Source organism: Silene latifolia, chromosome 11, assembly GCF_048544455.1.
Source record: "Silene latifolia isolate original U9 population chromosome 11, ASM4854445v1, whole genome shotgun sequence".
In the NCBI taxonomy this organism is placed as follows: domain Eukaryota; kingdom Viridiplantae; phylum Streptophyta; class Magnoliopsida; order Caryophyllales; family Caryophyllaceae; genus Silene; species Silene latifolia.
The window spans coordinates 66,741,180-66,756,768 of NC_133536.1; the positions used below are offsets into that span (position 1 = coordinate 66,741,180).

Below are 15,589 nucleotides of genomic sequence, written 5' to 3' on the forward strand. Positions count from 1 at the left end.
AATTCTAAGCATAGAATGTATAACTCTAGGCATATACTGTATAACTCTAAGCATAGAAAGTATAACTCTAAGCATAGAATGTATAACTCTAAGCATAGAATGTATAACTCTAGGCATAGAATGTATAACTCTAGGCATATAATGTATAAGTCCAAGAATATAATGTACAACTCTAAGCATAGAATGTATAACTCTAAGCATAGAATGTATAACTCACTGCACATAATGTATAACTCTAGGCATATAATGTATAACTCTAAGTTGAGGAATGTATAACACTCTACATCCTATAACTTCAATTAATGAATGTATAACTTCAGCTATAACATGAATATCGATATGAAAATAGGTTGTTTAGTAATATTTCTATGCAAAATTTAGGGTTAGAATTACAGGAGTTATATACTCTGTTACCTGAAGCTGTAGGAAATTGTCAAAGAGTTATACAAAAAACCGCTGGAGTTATAACACGATGTATATAAAATTTTATGATCCTTTTCGCTTCCGACAAAAAGTACAATCTGCATGAGGTTCTATACACAAACTGTATTATTGAAGTTATACATATATGGGTAAAAGTTTTACTTAAACCCACTAAAGTTACAATTCTTTCTTTATCAAACTTTTAAATTTCCATCATTTTTGCCATGAACAACAAGCTACCAAATGAAAGAACAAATTTAATGAATACCATGAAAGAACAATGATACCAAATTTAATGAACACCATGAAAGAACAACACCATGAAAAAACAATGATCCGACACAAATGATAGTCATGAACATCAAGCTAAAATTACATATAGCATTTTATTCATGAACATCAAGCTACAACAATAACCAAGACACAAATAAGAAAGCAATTAACTCACCATCGACCGCAACTTCAATCTGCATATGATCCATTTCACGAACACTGACTGTCATTTTGATCGTCTTTCTCTGATGAAAAGATGCCAAAAAAATTTTCTTCAACAAAGCGAATGAAATTTATCCGGAAACATGATGTAGTTAAACAGTGGGAATGAAATTTCTCTTATTTTTTTTTATGATTTATAATGGATTTTACAGAATTTTGGATGATTTTGAATGGTCATTTTGATGGGTTTTGCTTGTTGAGAGGTTTTGAATGGTGAAAAGAAGAGGGAAGCATGCAAAATGAATTAGGAGGCTTTGTTTATTCCTTTTGTCCGCGGGATTGTACTGCAACAAGTACACAAACAAGGATTAATTGTCTACCCTCTCTCATACAATCAACATTTCCTTTTTTTTTGCTCTAAAAAAGGCGCCCTCTCTCCTTATCTCATCCATTGAATTCCTTCATCCAAGGGCTCTTATGAAGACTTAGGGCCTTATATGATATAAGGGACTTATAAGAACCCTTCTCTCTCTATATATATATATATAGAGAGAGAGAGAGTTGGGATCTTGTGAGTTTGGTTTCTTATGGTGAGTTGTGAGTTTGGAAATCTCATCCACTAGATTATATTAGAGATTAAGGGTTCAGATCTAATCTTGCGCGTCATATATATGCACCTTCGTCTTTCATTAGTTCGATTCCGGTCCTTTAGTTTCTCTCTCTACTCGATCAAATTTGTTGACCTGTTCTCCGTTCTCTCTCTTCCATTACTTCGTTGTTACTCTATTATTTTCTTCTAAATTTTTCAGTTTTCCTGCAATTTAAGGTACTTCCCTAACTTCTTTATCCTTTTCTTCTTCTTTTCTTGTGTTTTTTCAATCTTTACCAATTGTTCTTCGATTTTTCTCTTCAATTAATAGCTGAACAATAATACACGACAATCACGTTTTCATCAAGATGTACCAAAAATCAAGCATATTAATCACTTTTTCATTCTTATCGTTGTACCTTGCAACAATTTTCGACATTAATTGAATCAGGTAATTTGCACTACTCCGATAAAATTAGTACATAACAGGACTAGTAAAAGTTGCGGAACTTAATCTGTGTTGCTTTTAATTCAATTTAATCAATTTGTGTTTTCTTTTTGGAATTTTAAGTTAACATAATTAGTATAGTACAATATCACTACATTTGTTCATTTTCAATTGCAATCATATGGTCATGTAATATTTTGTGCTATCAACTGAATTCAAGTTGTACAGATTTAGGTGAAATGGTGCTTTATTTGCTCCAAATAATAGTAGAATGATTCTATTGGATTATGTATGCTTTGATTTGAGAGTGTGTGCTAGCAATTCGTATGATCAGATGCTAATTTCATGTGGTCAGATCATCCTATGTGCAGAATTAGAATCTTGTAAAATGAGGGGGCTATTGTTCGACCTTATTTTTATTATCTTAATTTTTACATTGTATCAATATGCTAATTTCAACTCAATCATGTTATAATAGTTATTGTACCACTTTGGAGTAAAGCTTTGGTGTACTTGTTGAAGGACTAACCTGATTAGTATAATGTCATTAATATGTAGAGGTTTAAAGCTGCAAATCTGTTGGTAGACAAAGAGAAAGGTATATTGAAGATTGGTGAACTCGGTCTTGAAATGTCGTTCACATGAAGGTGGTCTTTGATGTAGCTGGAAGTTGTATCTTAAATAGTTAACTGAAGTTATTGGTGAATTTAAACATAGTTTTCACAACGGCTCTTATTTCTTTTAGAACATAAGTGGGCCAGTTTAATAATGTCGTACCACCATGTTCGGAGCTTTAGAATCACATTCGTTTCAATTGCAATCATTCAGTCATGTAATATTTTGTGCTGTCGGTTGAATTCAAGTTTTACCAATTCAGTTGAAATGGTGCTTTATTTGCTCCAAATGATAGTAGAATGATTCTATTGCAATGTATGTTGTGTAAGGAATCAATTGGTGGTTGATGTTACTTCTACCTTATTTGCGAATTGATCAATTTCTAAATTAAGGCTCTTGAGGATCTACTAAAGTGTGTTATATACCGAGCTCATATGACCATTTGGGCTGCTTTACAGGTTCAGGCAACATATTTGAGACACTAATAAGGCAAAGTAAACCGTTGGTTATTGTGGTGACTGAAGACTTGATGGACAATCATCAAGCTGAACTGGCAGAAGAAATAGCGGAAAGAAGGCATTTATTCTGTGCGAGCCCGCACACACTATACAACACTTGATGGACACAGGTTCTTCATCTTCATTCCCACTTCTTTTCTTCTTCATTTGAATAATTAGAGCTTGAATCGAGCCACGCTTGAGATTGGTTTCGATACTGGAATTGAGGAGCAGGTGGAACCGGTAATGGGCAGCTTATATTTGTTGATAGCTTCCTGATTTGAGGAGCTCGATGTTGGGCTAAATTGTTCTTCATAATGTGTATGGTGATGATGACGAGGATGATGGACGAAGATTCTAATTTTTTTTTCCGCAATACTCGATATTTGGATGGATCCGAGAGATTCCATGTCAACGACTAATGTACCAAAAGGCGGTTGCGGTAACATGACGGATGGTATCCTTTCAGTCACTACCACACTTGCTAAAGAAGCTTCCATGTTGTTTCAATCAAAAAAACTTACTGAATGTGTCGAGGTTTTAAATCAATTGCTTCAGAAGAAAGAAGGTGATCCAAAGGTATCAATTTTATTGACTTTTAGCTTAGGCCTTATTAATTCATTCTTATGTCGATGTACTGTAACTTTGAATATTTTAGTGTTCTTTTGTTTTGAATCACCTTGGCTTTTCCACCAAATATGCATTTTCTAAGCCCTCTACCAAGGTTGCTTCTACTGTTGTTAATCGCTTTTCGTTGCATGTTTTTGATTGCGAGCATACTCTTAATTCCATATGTCTGCTCTTCTCTCTTTTATTGCCTGCAATTATTTATTTATTTATACTAATCAATTATTAGATGAATTGGAGATGGGCCAGCGACATGTACCACCCGGAAGTAGACCATTGCGCTGCACAGGTAAATTGTCAATATGTGTAAATTGAAGCTTATTAGCTCAATTGGTAGAGTATCGTATAATAACACGAATGGTGTGGGTTCAAATCCCTCATAGGCTATATTGCTTACAAGGTTTTACATTATACTCATTTCTTTCGTATTACAAGTCGCCTAATAAAAATTATAAATCGTTTACTAACATCGCAGTAACAACGCAATAACACCGGAGTAAAAACACAATAACACCGGAGGAACAATGGAATAACACCAGAATAAACCAGAGTAGCAACACAATAACACCAGAATAACAACACAATAACACCGGAGTAAAAACACAATAACATCAGAATAACACCGGAGTAACAATACAATAACACCAGAATAATAACGGAGTAACACGTGGTAAAAAAAAAAGTAACATAATGAGAAAGTTAGAATTAGCGAACCGTGAGAGAACATAAGAGTAACACTGAAATAACAAGTGATAACAAAAAAAATATGAGTAACACAAGAATAACACGTGATAAAAATAAATAACAGTGGAATAACAGGTGATAACACAAAAAAATAAAAAATAAATAAAAGTGAATAATAGGTGGTAACAAAAAAAAAAGTAAAAAAAAACACGTGAAATAAAAAAGAATAACAGTGGAATAACAGGTGGTAACAAAAAATAAAGTAAAAAACTAACATGTGGTAAAAAAACAAGAAGAGTAACAGTGAAATAATAGGTGGTAACACAAAAAAGGTAAAAAATATCACGCGGTAAAAAAAGAGAAGAAAAATAGTGGAATAACACGTGGTAACACCAAAAAAAAAGTAAAAAATAACACGTGGTAAAAACAAATAACAGTGGTATAATAGGTGGTAACACAAAAAAAAGGTAAAAAATAACACGTGGTAAAAAGCCAAGAAAAATAATAGTGGACTAACAGGTGGTAACACAAAAACAAAGGTAAAAAATAATATGGGGGTAAACAACAGAAGATTAATAGTGGCATAATAGGTGGTACCACAAAAAAAAAGTAAAAAATAACACGTGGTAAAAAAAATAACAGTGGAATAACACGTGATAACACACAAAAAGGTTAAAAAACAACACGTCATAAAAAAATAAGAAGAATAACAGTAAACTAACAGGTGGTAACACAAAAACAGAGGTAAAAAATATCATGTGATAAAAAACAAAAGAATAACAGTGGAATAACTGGTGCTAACACAAAAAAAACACGTGATAAAAAAATAACAGTGGAATAACAGGTGGTAACACACAAAAAGGTAAAAAAAAAATTACATGGTAAAAAACAGAAGAATAACAGTGGAATAACAGGTGGTAACACACAAAAAGGTTAAAAAACAACACGTGATAAAAAAACAAGAAGAATAACAGTGGACTAACAGGTAGTAACACAAAAACAGAGGTAAAAAATATCATGTGATAAAAACAAAAGAATAACAGGTGGTAACAGAAAAAAATAACACGTGATAAAAAAATAACAGTGGAATAACAGGTGGTAACACACAAAAAGGTAAAAAAAATTTACATGGTAAAAAAACAGAAGAATAACAGTGTAATAACAGGTGGTAACACAAAAAAAGGTAAAAAATAACACGTGGTAAAAAACTAGAAGAATAACAGTGGACTAACAGGTGGTAACACAAAAACAGAGGTAAAAAATATCATGTGATAAAAAACAGAAGAATAATAATGGAATAACAGGTGATAATACACACAAAAAAAAAATAGCACGTGATAAAAAAAATTACAGGTGGTAACACACAAAAAGGTAAAAAAAATTTACATGGTAAAAAAATAGAAGAATAACAGTGGAATAACAGGTGTTAACACAAAAAAGGTAAAAAATAACACGTGGTAAAAAACAAGAAGAAGAATAACAGTGGACTAACAAGTGGTAAAACAAAAAAAGGTAAAAAATAACAAGTGGTTAAAAAACAGAAGAATAACAGTGGAATAACAGGTGGTAACACAAAAAAAAAATAACACGTGGTAAAAATAACAGTGGAATAACGGGTGGTAACACACAAAAAGGTAAAAAAATAACACGTGGTCAAAAAAACAAAAGAATAACAGTGAAATAACTAGTGGTATCAAAAAAAAATTATCAAGTTTTAAATTACAGATCTTGTAATTAGGTTTGAGGAAGATGATGATGATGTAGGGGAGGTGTTGAAGGTTTAAAGTAAAAAAAAAAAATTGATTTCATAATCTGTGAAGAGGAATTGAGATGAAAAGAGAGAGAGAGAGAGAGAGAAAGAGAGAGAGAGAGAGAAAAAAAAAAAAAAAAATACAGCGTGTGAAATTACGTTTAGCTTAGCCGCGTCTTTTTTTTATTATTATTATTATTAGGTTTAATGAGTTTAATCTAAACAGTCAATTTGTCTCATCTAATGGATGAGATTTCCAAACTCACAACTCACCATAAGAACCAAACTCACGAGATCTCACCTCTCTCTCTCTCTCTCTCTCTCTCTCTATATATATATATATATATATATATATATATATATATATATATATATATATATATAGTATTAGGATCATGTAAGTCCTCCTCTTACATGTGAGTCCATAAGTCTTCCTTAGAACCTTTGGATGAGAAAGATGGAGGGTTGAGATTGGAAGCAAAAAGAAGGGGATTAATGCATAATTAAACACTCTCCCTCTCTACTTTACTAATCCATATTAATTAAAAATTAATCCACTATATAAAATTTATTTTTCCACCCACATCTCTCACATCTCACACAATTATCATCCTCTCATCTCTCTAAAACCCAAATAAATCAAAACCAAAAAAAAATCACCACCCACCACTACCTTAAAACCCGACAACCCCACGCCACCAGATCTGACCCCCCACCGGCCACCACCACCCGGCCTCCCCCATACCCACCTGCCTCCACCCGACAACAACCCCACCACCCACCATCTTCATCTTCCCCTCCTCTCTGCTCTTCACTGCCACCACCCGGCACCCCCATACCCGCCTGCCACCACCCGACAACAAACCCACAAACACCATCATCCCCCACCGACACCACATACTCACAACCCAACGACCCACCACCACCCACACCCACCACCGAGCCCGACTCCCTCCGCGATAACAACAACACCACGCACCAACGAGCCCACCCACCACCACGCCTACACTCACGACGTCCCACCACCGTCAGATCTGCGTTTTTTTTCTTTTTAAATCCTTTTCAGATCTCGGTTTTGGTGGTGGTTGTTTTAGGGCGATGGCGGTGGTTGTTGGGTGGTTGTACAGTCAGATGGTTGTGGTTGTCATAGGGTGATGGCGGTGGTTGTTGGCGTTTTAAGGCAGTCGGTTTTTTTAAGATCTCTTTGTTTGCTTTTTTTTTTTTAAGATCTACTTTTTTTTTCAAGTTTTGATGGGGATGTTAAATGTCGATGATGGTGTTTTTGTTTTGTTTTTTGTTTTTAATTTTTTTTTTCCTTATTTTTTTTCTGTGTTTTGTTTTTAGTTTCAATTATCGTCTTGTTTTTTTTTTAAATCCCGTCTTGTTTAGATTCATTATGTTATCGATTTTTTTAGATCTCGTTTTTATGTATAGTATTATTTTTTTTTCAGATTTTCTTTACAAATTTCGTTTTTTAAAAGGTACTTTTATTTTAATGTTAGATCTATAAATATTGGTGGTGTCCGGGTGTTGTGTTTTTTTTTCATTATTTTTAAAATTTTAGATTTAAGTTAAACCTAATGATCTAAAGTTACACTTTTCTTCCTTAAAATTACACTTTTTTCTGTTAAAATTACATTTTTCTCTATTATTAAAGTTACATTTTTCTCCATTAAAATTACACTTTTATCTATTACAATTACACTTTTTTCTATTAAAATTACACTTTTTTCTGTTAGTTACATTTTTCTCTATTATTAAAGTTACACTTTTCTCTATTAAAATTACCCTTTTTTCTATTAAAATTATACTTTTTTCTGCTAAAATTACACTTTTTTCTGTTAAAATTACACATTTTTCTTCATCAAAATTACACTTTATCTAATAAAATCACACTTTTTTCTATTAAAATCACAATTTTTTTTTATTAAAATTATAATTTTTTCTGTTAAAGTTACTTTTTTCTCTATTATTAAAGTTACACTTTTCTCTATTAAAATTACACTTTTGTCTATTAAAATTACACTTTTTTCTGTTAAAGTTATACTTTTTTCTGCTAGAATAACTCTTTTTTCTGCTAAAATTACACTTTTTCTGCTAGAATTACACTTACTTATATTGGACTAATGTTACACTCTCAATGGACTTGGTCATATTCACATTGGACTAATGTTACACTCTCCACTCTCAATGGACTAAAATTACATTCTCAGTGGACTGAAATTATACTTTCCTGGACTAAAATTACACTTTCCTGAACTAAAATTACATTCTCCTGAACTAAAATATTAATCTCATTGGACTGAAATTACACTTATCTGGACTAAAATAACACTTTGTATCGTTAAAATAACACTCGTAAAATGCTAAAATTACAATAACTTGTGATAAAATTACAAAAATTCAAAATATTATTCGTCAAAATCACTCGAAAAAGACTGAAGTTAAACTTGTAAAACGCAAAATTCTCGTAAACATTCCTTAAAATTACACTTTTTGCTGTTAGAATTACAGTCGTAAAATCCTAAAATGTCGAAAACTTGTCTCGAAAAAAAAACGAAAAAAACCGAAACAGGAAAAATGTTAACAAAATTTTCATAAACTTTGAAGTATACGACAAAAGGTGGTGTTAATTGTGTATGATAATGAATTAGTGAATATATTACTAAAACTAGAGAGAGAAGTGAATTAATTAGTGTTAAGTGTGTTTCTTGCTTTCAATCTCAACCTTCCACCATGCATGATCCAAGGGTTGTGGAAATGACTCATGGACTCAAAGCCATATGAAGGACTTATAAGAACTTTACTCTCTCTCTCTCTCTCTCTATATATATATATATATATATATATATATATATATATATATATATATATATATATTGTAATACCCCGTAATTCTATAGGTTGTTTTTTATATATATATATATATATATATATATATATATATATATATATATATATATATATATATATATATATATATATATTGCGTAATTTAAATAATTAATTAGGAATAATTGTATTTATAATAATAGTTGTTATGAAACGGTAACTAAATAAATAAAATAATGAAGCAAGACGGAATTGGAGTTGGACCGTGTACTATGGAGCTTGGGTCGATCGTGTATGAGGTTAATTGATAATGATAATACTAATAATTACCTTAAAGACGGTTTCCTAAAATAATGCGGACAAGCTTAAACCTACTCTATAAAAGGGGAGCAATCTACCATCCTATCTTACTTTACAATTCTGAAAATTTACATAAAGTAAGAGAGGGAGGTCTAAAAACGGAAAGAATAAGAAATTAACAAAAATCAATTAATCGACTCGAGATAATTACTTTTCCTAAAATTGGTTTTATACTTGTTTGTGCAATCACCTTTAAGACAACCGTGTATGACCTTATGACCACCGTATAGACTCGAGACTTGGACCATGGCTAGGGTGGACTGTGGGGATTCCGTCTGACCCTTGTTTGACCATTGTTGACTTGACCGTGGCTGTTAATTGGGACGATTGTGGTGGTGGTTCTGAGTTGTAGCGAGATTAAAACAAGGGGATTAAACCCGGATTCGAACCCCCCAATGCTTGACCAACGGGACCTAGGCTGGGTTAAGATGGTTTATGGTGGTGGGACGACCATCGGCGGTGGCTTAAAGAGGTGTACGGTGGCGTGTGGTGGCTAAAGGCGCCACCTTTGTGACCGAATTGCAAAACAGGGGAGTTGATGGCTATTCGAACCTTATTACAAACTTTCTTTGAACTGGGCAAGGTGGGAATGGAACCTGGTGGTTGAGTTGACCCCGGGGAAGTGTTGTGGCGGTTGTTGGTGGTGGTTTGTGGCGGTGGTGGTCGTTTTAGCGTGAAACAGGGAAAGGAATGTCGATTGTGTTGCTGCTGGTGTGGGGTGGGTTCTGTGGTAGTATGGTTGGAGTCGAGGAGATGGGGGACCACCCCTGGAACCACCGTGGGTTATTGGTGACAACGGTGGTGGCCAGAGGTGGTGAGGTTGGGTGTAGTTGTTGGTTGGTGTTGGGCTGTTTTGGGACACGGGTTGAAGGGAGTGATGTTGGTGTCGTGTGGTTAGGGCGTGTGGTTGCAGGTCGTAGGAGGTGGTTAGACTGGTGGTTGGGGGTGAGTTGGGTGTAAGGTGGTCTGGGCAGGTGGTGGTTGTGCTGGTTGGTATTGTGGTGGCCGTAGGAAGGTGGTTTTGCACAGGTTTGGGGTGGTGTGTGTAAAACGGATCAAACCGTGTTTGGTGAGGAGTGGGTAGATTTGGGAATTCGGTTATTGACTCGGGTTTTGGGTTATGTTTGAGACAGGTTTAATAAATTAACTAATTACGTAAAGAACATAATTAAAATAGTAATTTATAATTAATATAATTAATTATATGATTTGATAAGTAGTAATTATAATTGTCGAAATTGCTAGGTGACGATCTTGTGAAGGAATATTATTTGGTTAGCTTAGATTGCTTTTATCGGAGTGCTAGCTTTCGAGGTAGGATAACTACTCAACTGGCTGTTTATGTTGTATTTCACATGAGTTTTGTGGGTGGGAGTGTGTTTGTTATATTGTGGTGGTTAGTTATTGTGGATTATTCCGGCTGGTTAATATCATATATCGTGGCATTCATATAAACATGGTTACTGTTGTGGTTGATTAATGCATTTATATTATCGGATTTATTCTGGCAGACATTGTTTACAGTAATGTATAGTGGTTATCAGATTTATTCTGGCAGACGATATTTATCGTGAATTCTCGAGGCAGGCCCCAGGTTGGTCTGCAGGCCATCTGGTGGATATTAATCAACTGTATGTTGAGGCAGACATTACCTTATGGTAATGTAGTGTATGTTTGCTCACCTTTGGGTATAGGCTGCCCCGGCCAGGGATTGGCGGGATGAATAGTGTTACGAGTAATGAACTCGGCTGAATATCATGCATATTCATATTGTTATTGTCATATCATGCATATTCATATTGTTATTGTCATCTACTATTGTTAGTTATTCCTACTCAACCTCATGGTTGACAGTGTATTCGTAAACACCTGTAATGAACCATAATGGGGAGCAGATTTGATAGGTACTAAAGATTAGCTGACTTGAGAGCTTATGGGAATAGATTAGCTGACTTAAGAGGTTATGGGAATGCGTGAGGATTTGGCCAATCTACCTAGAAGTCTAGACCACATAGATTATCTAATCACTTTATTTATTTCCGCTGCGAATTTTATCTTATTTTATATTAAGTTAGTTGGTTAATTTGTAATAGACATGTAATCGCTAAAGTTGTAAGTAAAGTACTTTGGTTTGTTGTACTTTGTTATTCACTACCTCGGGAAACCAAGATGGTAACGCTCCCATTTACTTGGGATGTCTAGCTAAAGACTCCTGAATAAATGGAGGTGTTACAAAGTGGTATTAGAGCAAAACGATCCTCAAGCCTAACCAATGAACATAATAATGAACATAGGATGTGTCTATTAAAATGAACCCGGATAGAAACTGTTAGGAGCCCACTTAAGGCTTGGGATGAGTTAAGGGCCCCCTCACACCAAACTTCCGGCCCTTCCAGTTTCGAACCGGTTACCTTGAGAGATGTTACAGTGTGGGGAAATTTAAAATGAATGTTTTTATTTTGTCTTAGGAGTTTTTGTTTGAATTTTGTTTTCATTAATGACTGCGGTTACGGGGACGTAACCTTGCTTTTAAGAAGGGGGGATGTGATATGATTCTAAGAAGTGGTATAAGCATGTGGATATGATCAAAGTATGTTGGCATGTATGTGGGAGGTGTAGTTATGATTGACATGTGAAGTATTACGGAAATTGCGTGGAATTGTGAAGAATGTGACTTGGTTGATTTCTCGTGATTTTATCCTTGATTGTTTTGGCTGCTATTTACTTCTTGTTTAATATCCATACACGAAATTTTTATGTGTGATAGCCTTGTGAGTTAGCTTTCATATGCCATTGGTCTCATGTTCAAATAATATACGGTTTAAGAGTAATAAATATTTTAGTGGACAATGGTCAGAATATTCATGTACAGTCATGTTTTCGTTCCATGTTTTTGGAAAAATTGCCATTTAAAATATATTTAATGATTAGGTATTATTCCAACTCCAATATTTAACGGATTCGTATATGTTTCTAAATTGATAAGCTACGTTGTAAGAAAATATTTTGACATTTTATAGTGATTTTTACAAGTTGACCTAAGTTTCTGACAAGTTGCTGTAAAATTTCTGTTTCGACCAAAAATTTTGCAAAATACATTATAAAATGATCTTATGAGTTTTTGACTTCATTCTTTCGTGAATTGTTAACTCTCTTTATTTTCTAAAAAATATAGGTGCTCAAGAAGTAATTATGTTATTATTTACTGATGATTTTTTGGAAGTTGTAACATGTATTTCCTTATCCTTGAAAATGTAATTGTGCTAAAATTTCTAAAGAATTTTTTCTTGGTTCTTTCACTTTGGCATTTTGATGTTGTGATCTATGTGAAGTAAAATAACATGTCTAGTGATATGCGGAATGTGTTGCCCTAAGCCTATATGTATAATTACATTAATTGCATCCATGTTTTAGTTAGAATTCGTTTAGTAAGAAATAAATGCGCAAGTAATAAAAAAAAAGGAGAGAATTATTAATTCGAAAATTTTTGTTATTCATCAATTGATGTTGCGTTAAAGACAATAGTTGCCTTATGTATATTACGTATTCTTGAGAGGTTGCCATAAATGGTGTGTTTATTCCTGTTGTTTGATATCCTGAACTTCGAGGATGAAGTTTATTTTTAGGGGGAAGGAATGTGATACTAAAAATGTTTTAAGTTATTATTATGACATCTTGGGATGAGATTGGATCGTAAAGTTGGATAGTGCTTAGTTGTGTAGATATTTATAAATGTTTTTATAGTAGTTATGGGCGAACTTCGGGACGAAATTGGTGGTCAAAGAAGGTTACTGTTGTGGTTGATTAATGCATTTATATTATCGGATTTATTCTGGCAGACATTGCTTACAGTAATGTATAGTGGTTATCAGATTTATTCTGGGAGACGATATTTATCGTGAATTCTCGAGGCAGGCCCTAGGTTGGTCTGCAGGCCATCTGATGGATATTAATCAACTGTATGTTGAGGCGAACATTACCTTATGGTAATGTAGTGTGTGTTTGATCACCTTCGGGTAGAGGCTGCCCCGGCCAGGGATTGGCGGGATGAATAGTGTTGCGAGTAATGAGCTCGGCTGAATGGTTCTATTAAGTCATATCATGCATATTCATATTGTTATTGACATCTACTGTTGTTAGTTATTCCTACTCAACCTCGTGGTTGACAATGTATTCGTGAACACCTGTGATGAACCATAATGGAGAGCAGATTTGACAGGTACTAAAGGTTAGCTGACTTGGGAGCTTATGGGAATGCGTGAGGATTTGGCCAGTCTACCTAGAAGTCTAAACCACATAGATTATCTAATCACTTTATTTATTTCCGCTACGTATTGTATCTTATTTTATATTAAGTTAGTTGGTTAATTTGTAATAGACATGTAATCGCTAAAGTTTTAAGTAAAGTACATTGGTTTGTTGTATTTTGTTATTCACTACCTCGGGAAACCGAGACGGTAACACTCTCATTTACTTGGGATGTCTAGCTAAAGGCTCCTGAATAAATGGGGGTGTTATATATATATATATGTGTGTGTGTGTGTGTGTGTGTGTGTGTGTGTGTGTGTGTGTGTGTGTGTGTGTCCTCAACAATAGTGTGATCACATATTTAAATCTCATGATAAGAATACATAAGGGATGATACATTCTATAGTCAACTTATCAACATTTATCGGTAACGATTGGCTGAGTAGAGTTTGACGTTACTGCCGTTTGATGGTGGTAATCAGTTGATCCTTTGAGGTCACACCTATCGGATGAAACCCGAATATTTCTGATCAAATGTATTTGATACGGGTTGATCAGTCCCTTTTATTTATATATGTATATATATATATATATATATATATATATATATATATATATATATATATATATATATATATATATATATATATATATATATATATATATATATATATATATATATAGAGGTGGGATCCGGTGAGTCCACCTAAATATTTGAGTCCATGAGTCCATAAAACAATATCACGCACTATACAAAACAATATCGCAATTTTTTTTTTGAAATATTTTTTTTTTTTCGAAATTTTTTTTTTTCGAATTTTTTTTTTTCAAAAATTTTTTTTTTCAAATTTTGTTTTTTTCGAATTTTTTTTTCAAATTTTTTTTTTTCGTGTAAACTGTGATATTGTTTAGTATAACGTGTGATATTGTTTAGTATAACTTGTGATATTTTATTACAAAACAATATCACGAAATTTTTTTAGACTATGTGGGACTTGAACCCACGTCATTGAACAAAATCGTACAATGCTCTACTCTTGAGCTACTACCCTTTGAGAAAGATCTTACCAAAATGTTGCATATTGTCTTGGCTGTTTCTAAACAACTTGGCGTTGCTACCGTCGTTACTAAAATCATAGCATTAAGGAGGGGTTTGCTACTAGAAAACGAGTAATTATTCCACGGCTGCTTATCCCAGTCGACTCAAAGGTGTTAAGTCCAGGCCATCATACTTATTATAGCAAAGCCAATGTAGAAGCGGACTAGCTTTCAAATTCTATAGTTGAGCAGTATGAACAAATGGAGATTATGGAGGACAGCAAGACATTAGTAACGAATTATCTCACTTCTTATTCACTAGAAAAACCAAACATACTCAACAACCAATTTTAGGTAACTCTTTAATCCACACTTTATATTGCACAAGATAACTTATCAACAGCAAAAAGAATTCCATATGATACAAAGAATATGTCTCTAGGTGATGGGGAAGTAGATTTCAAATGCCAATAGAATTCATGTTACATTAACATTAAATATGTATTACAATAAGAACAGATGCCTATTACAATGACAAACCCGCAGAGAAGGGCAACCTGTTTGTGATTTCATTTGAACAGATGCCTAATTTTTTTTTTCAAAATGTTTTTTTTCGAATTTTTTTTCAAAATTTTTTTTTCGTGTAAACTGTGATATTGTTTAGTATAACGTGTGATATTGTTTAGTATAACGTGTGATATTGTAAGATGTGATATTATTTAACATAACGAGTGATATTGTATACAAAACAATATCACGATTTTTTGTTTTTTTTTTAAGCTGTGATATTGTTTAATATAACGTGTGATATTATATCATGGACTCACGGACTCAAAAAGATAGGGTGGACTCATGTGATCCTAATTCTATATATATATATATATATATATATATATATATATATATATATATATATATATATATATATATATATATATATAGTTGTGTGAGTTTGTTGAGCTCGAGTTTAGAACTCGAGTTAATGCAAGTTTATTATTCAATTATGCGATGATTGACTAATGAAATTTTATATCTTATTGTAA

The 15,589-nt window shown here is 33.3% G+C and overlaps 1 long non-coding RNA gene across 3 annotated transcripts in view; it reads left to right on the forward strand.

Annotated features, from left to right (window-relative positions):
- The first annotated feature begins 1,560 nt into the window (after positions 1–1,560).
- The window catches only part of LOC141611717 (uncharacterized), a 176,436-nt gene continuing 162,407 nt past the window's right edge, over positions 1,561–15,589 (forward strand). Inside the window, exons 1-4 of one of the 3 annotated variants that reach the window (XR_012528710.1) lie at positions 1,561–1,684; positions 2,969–3,586; positions 3,864–3,923; positions 13,471–13,670. This is a non-coding gene — a long non-coding RNA (uncharacterized LOC141611717). Of the gene's footprint in view, positions 1,685–2,968; positions 3,587–3,863; positions 4,961–13,470; positions 13,671–15,589 lie in introns of those variants that run through there. The other 2 variants (XR_012528711.1, XR_012528709.1) reach the window with 2 other exon arrangements.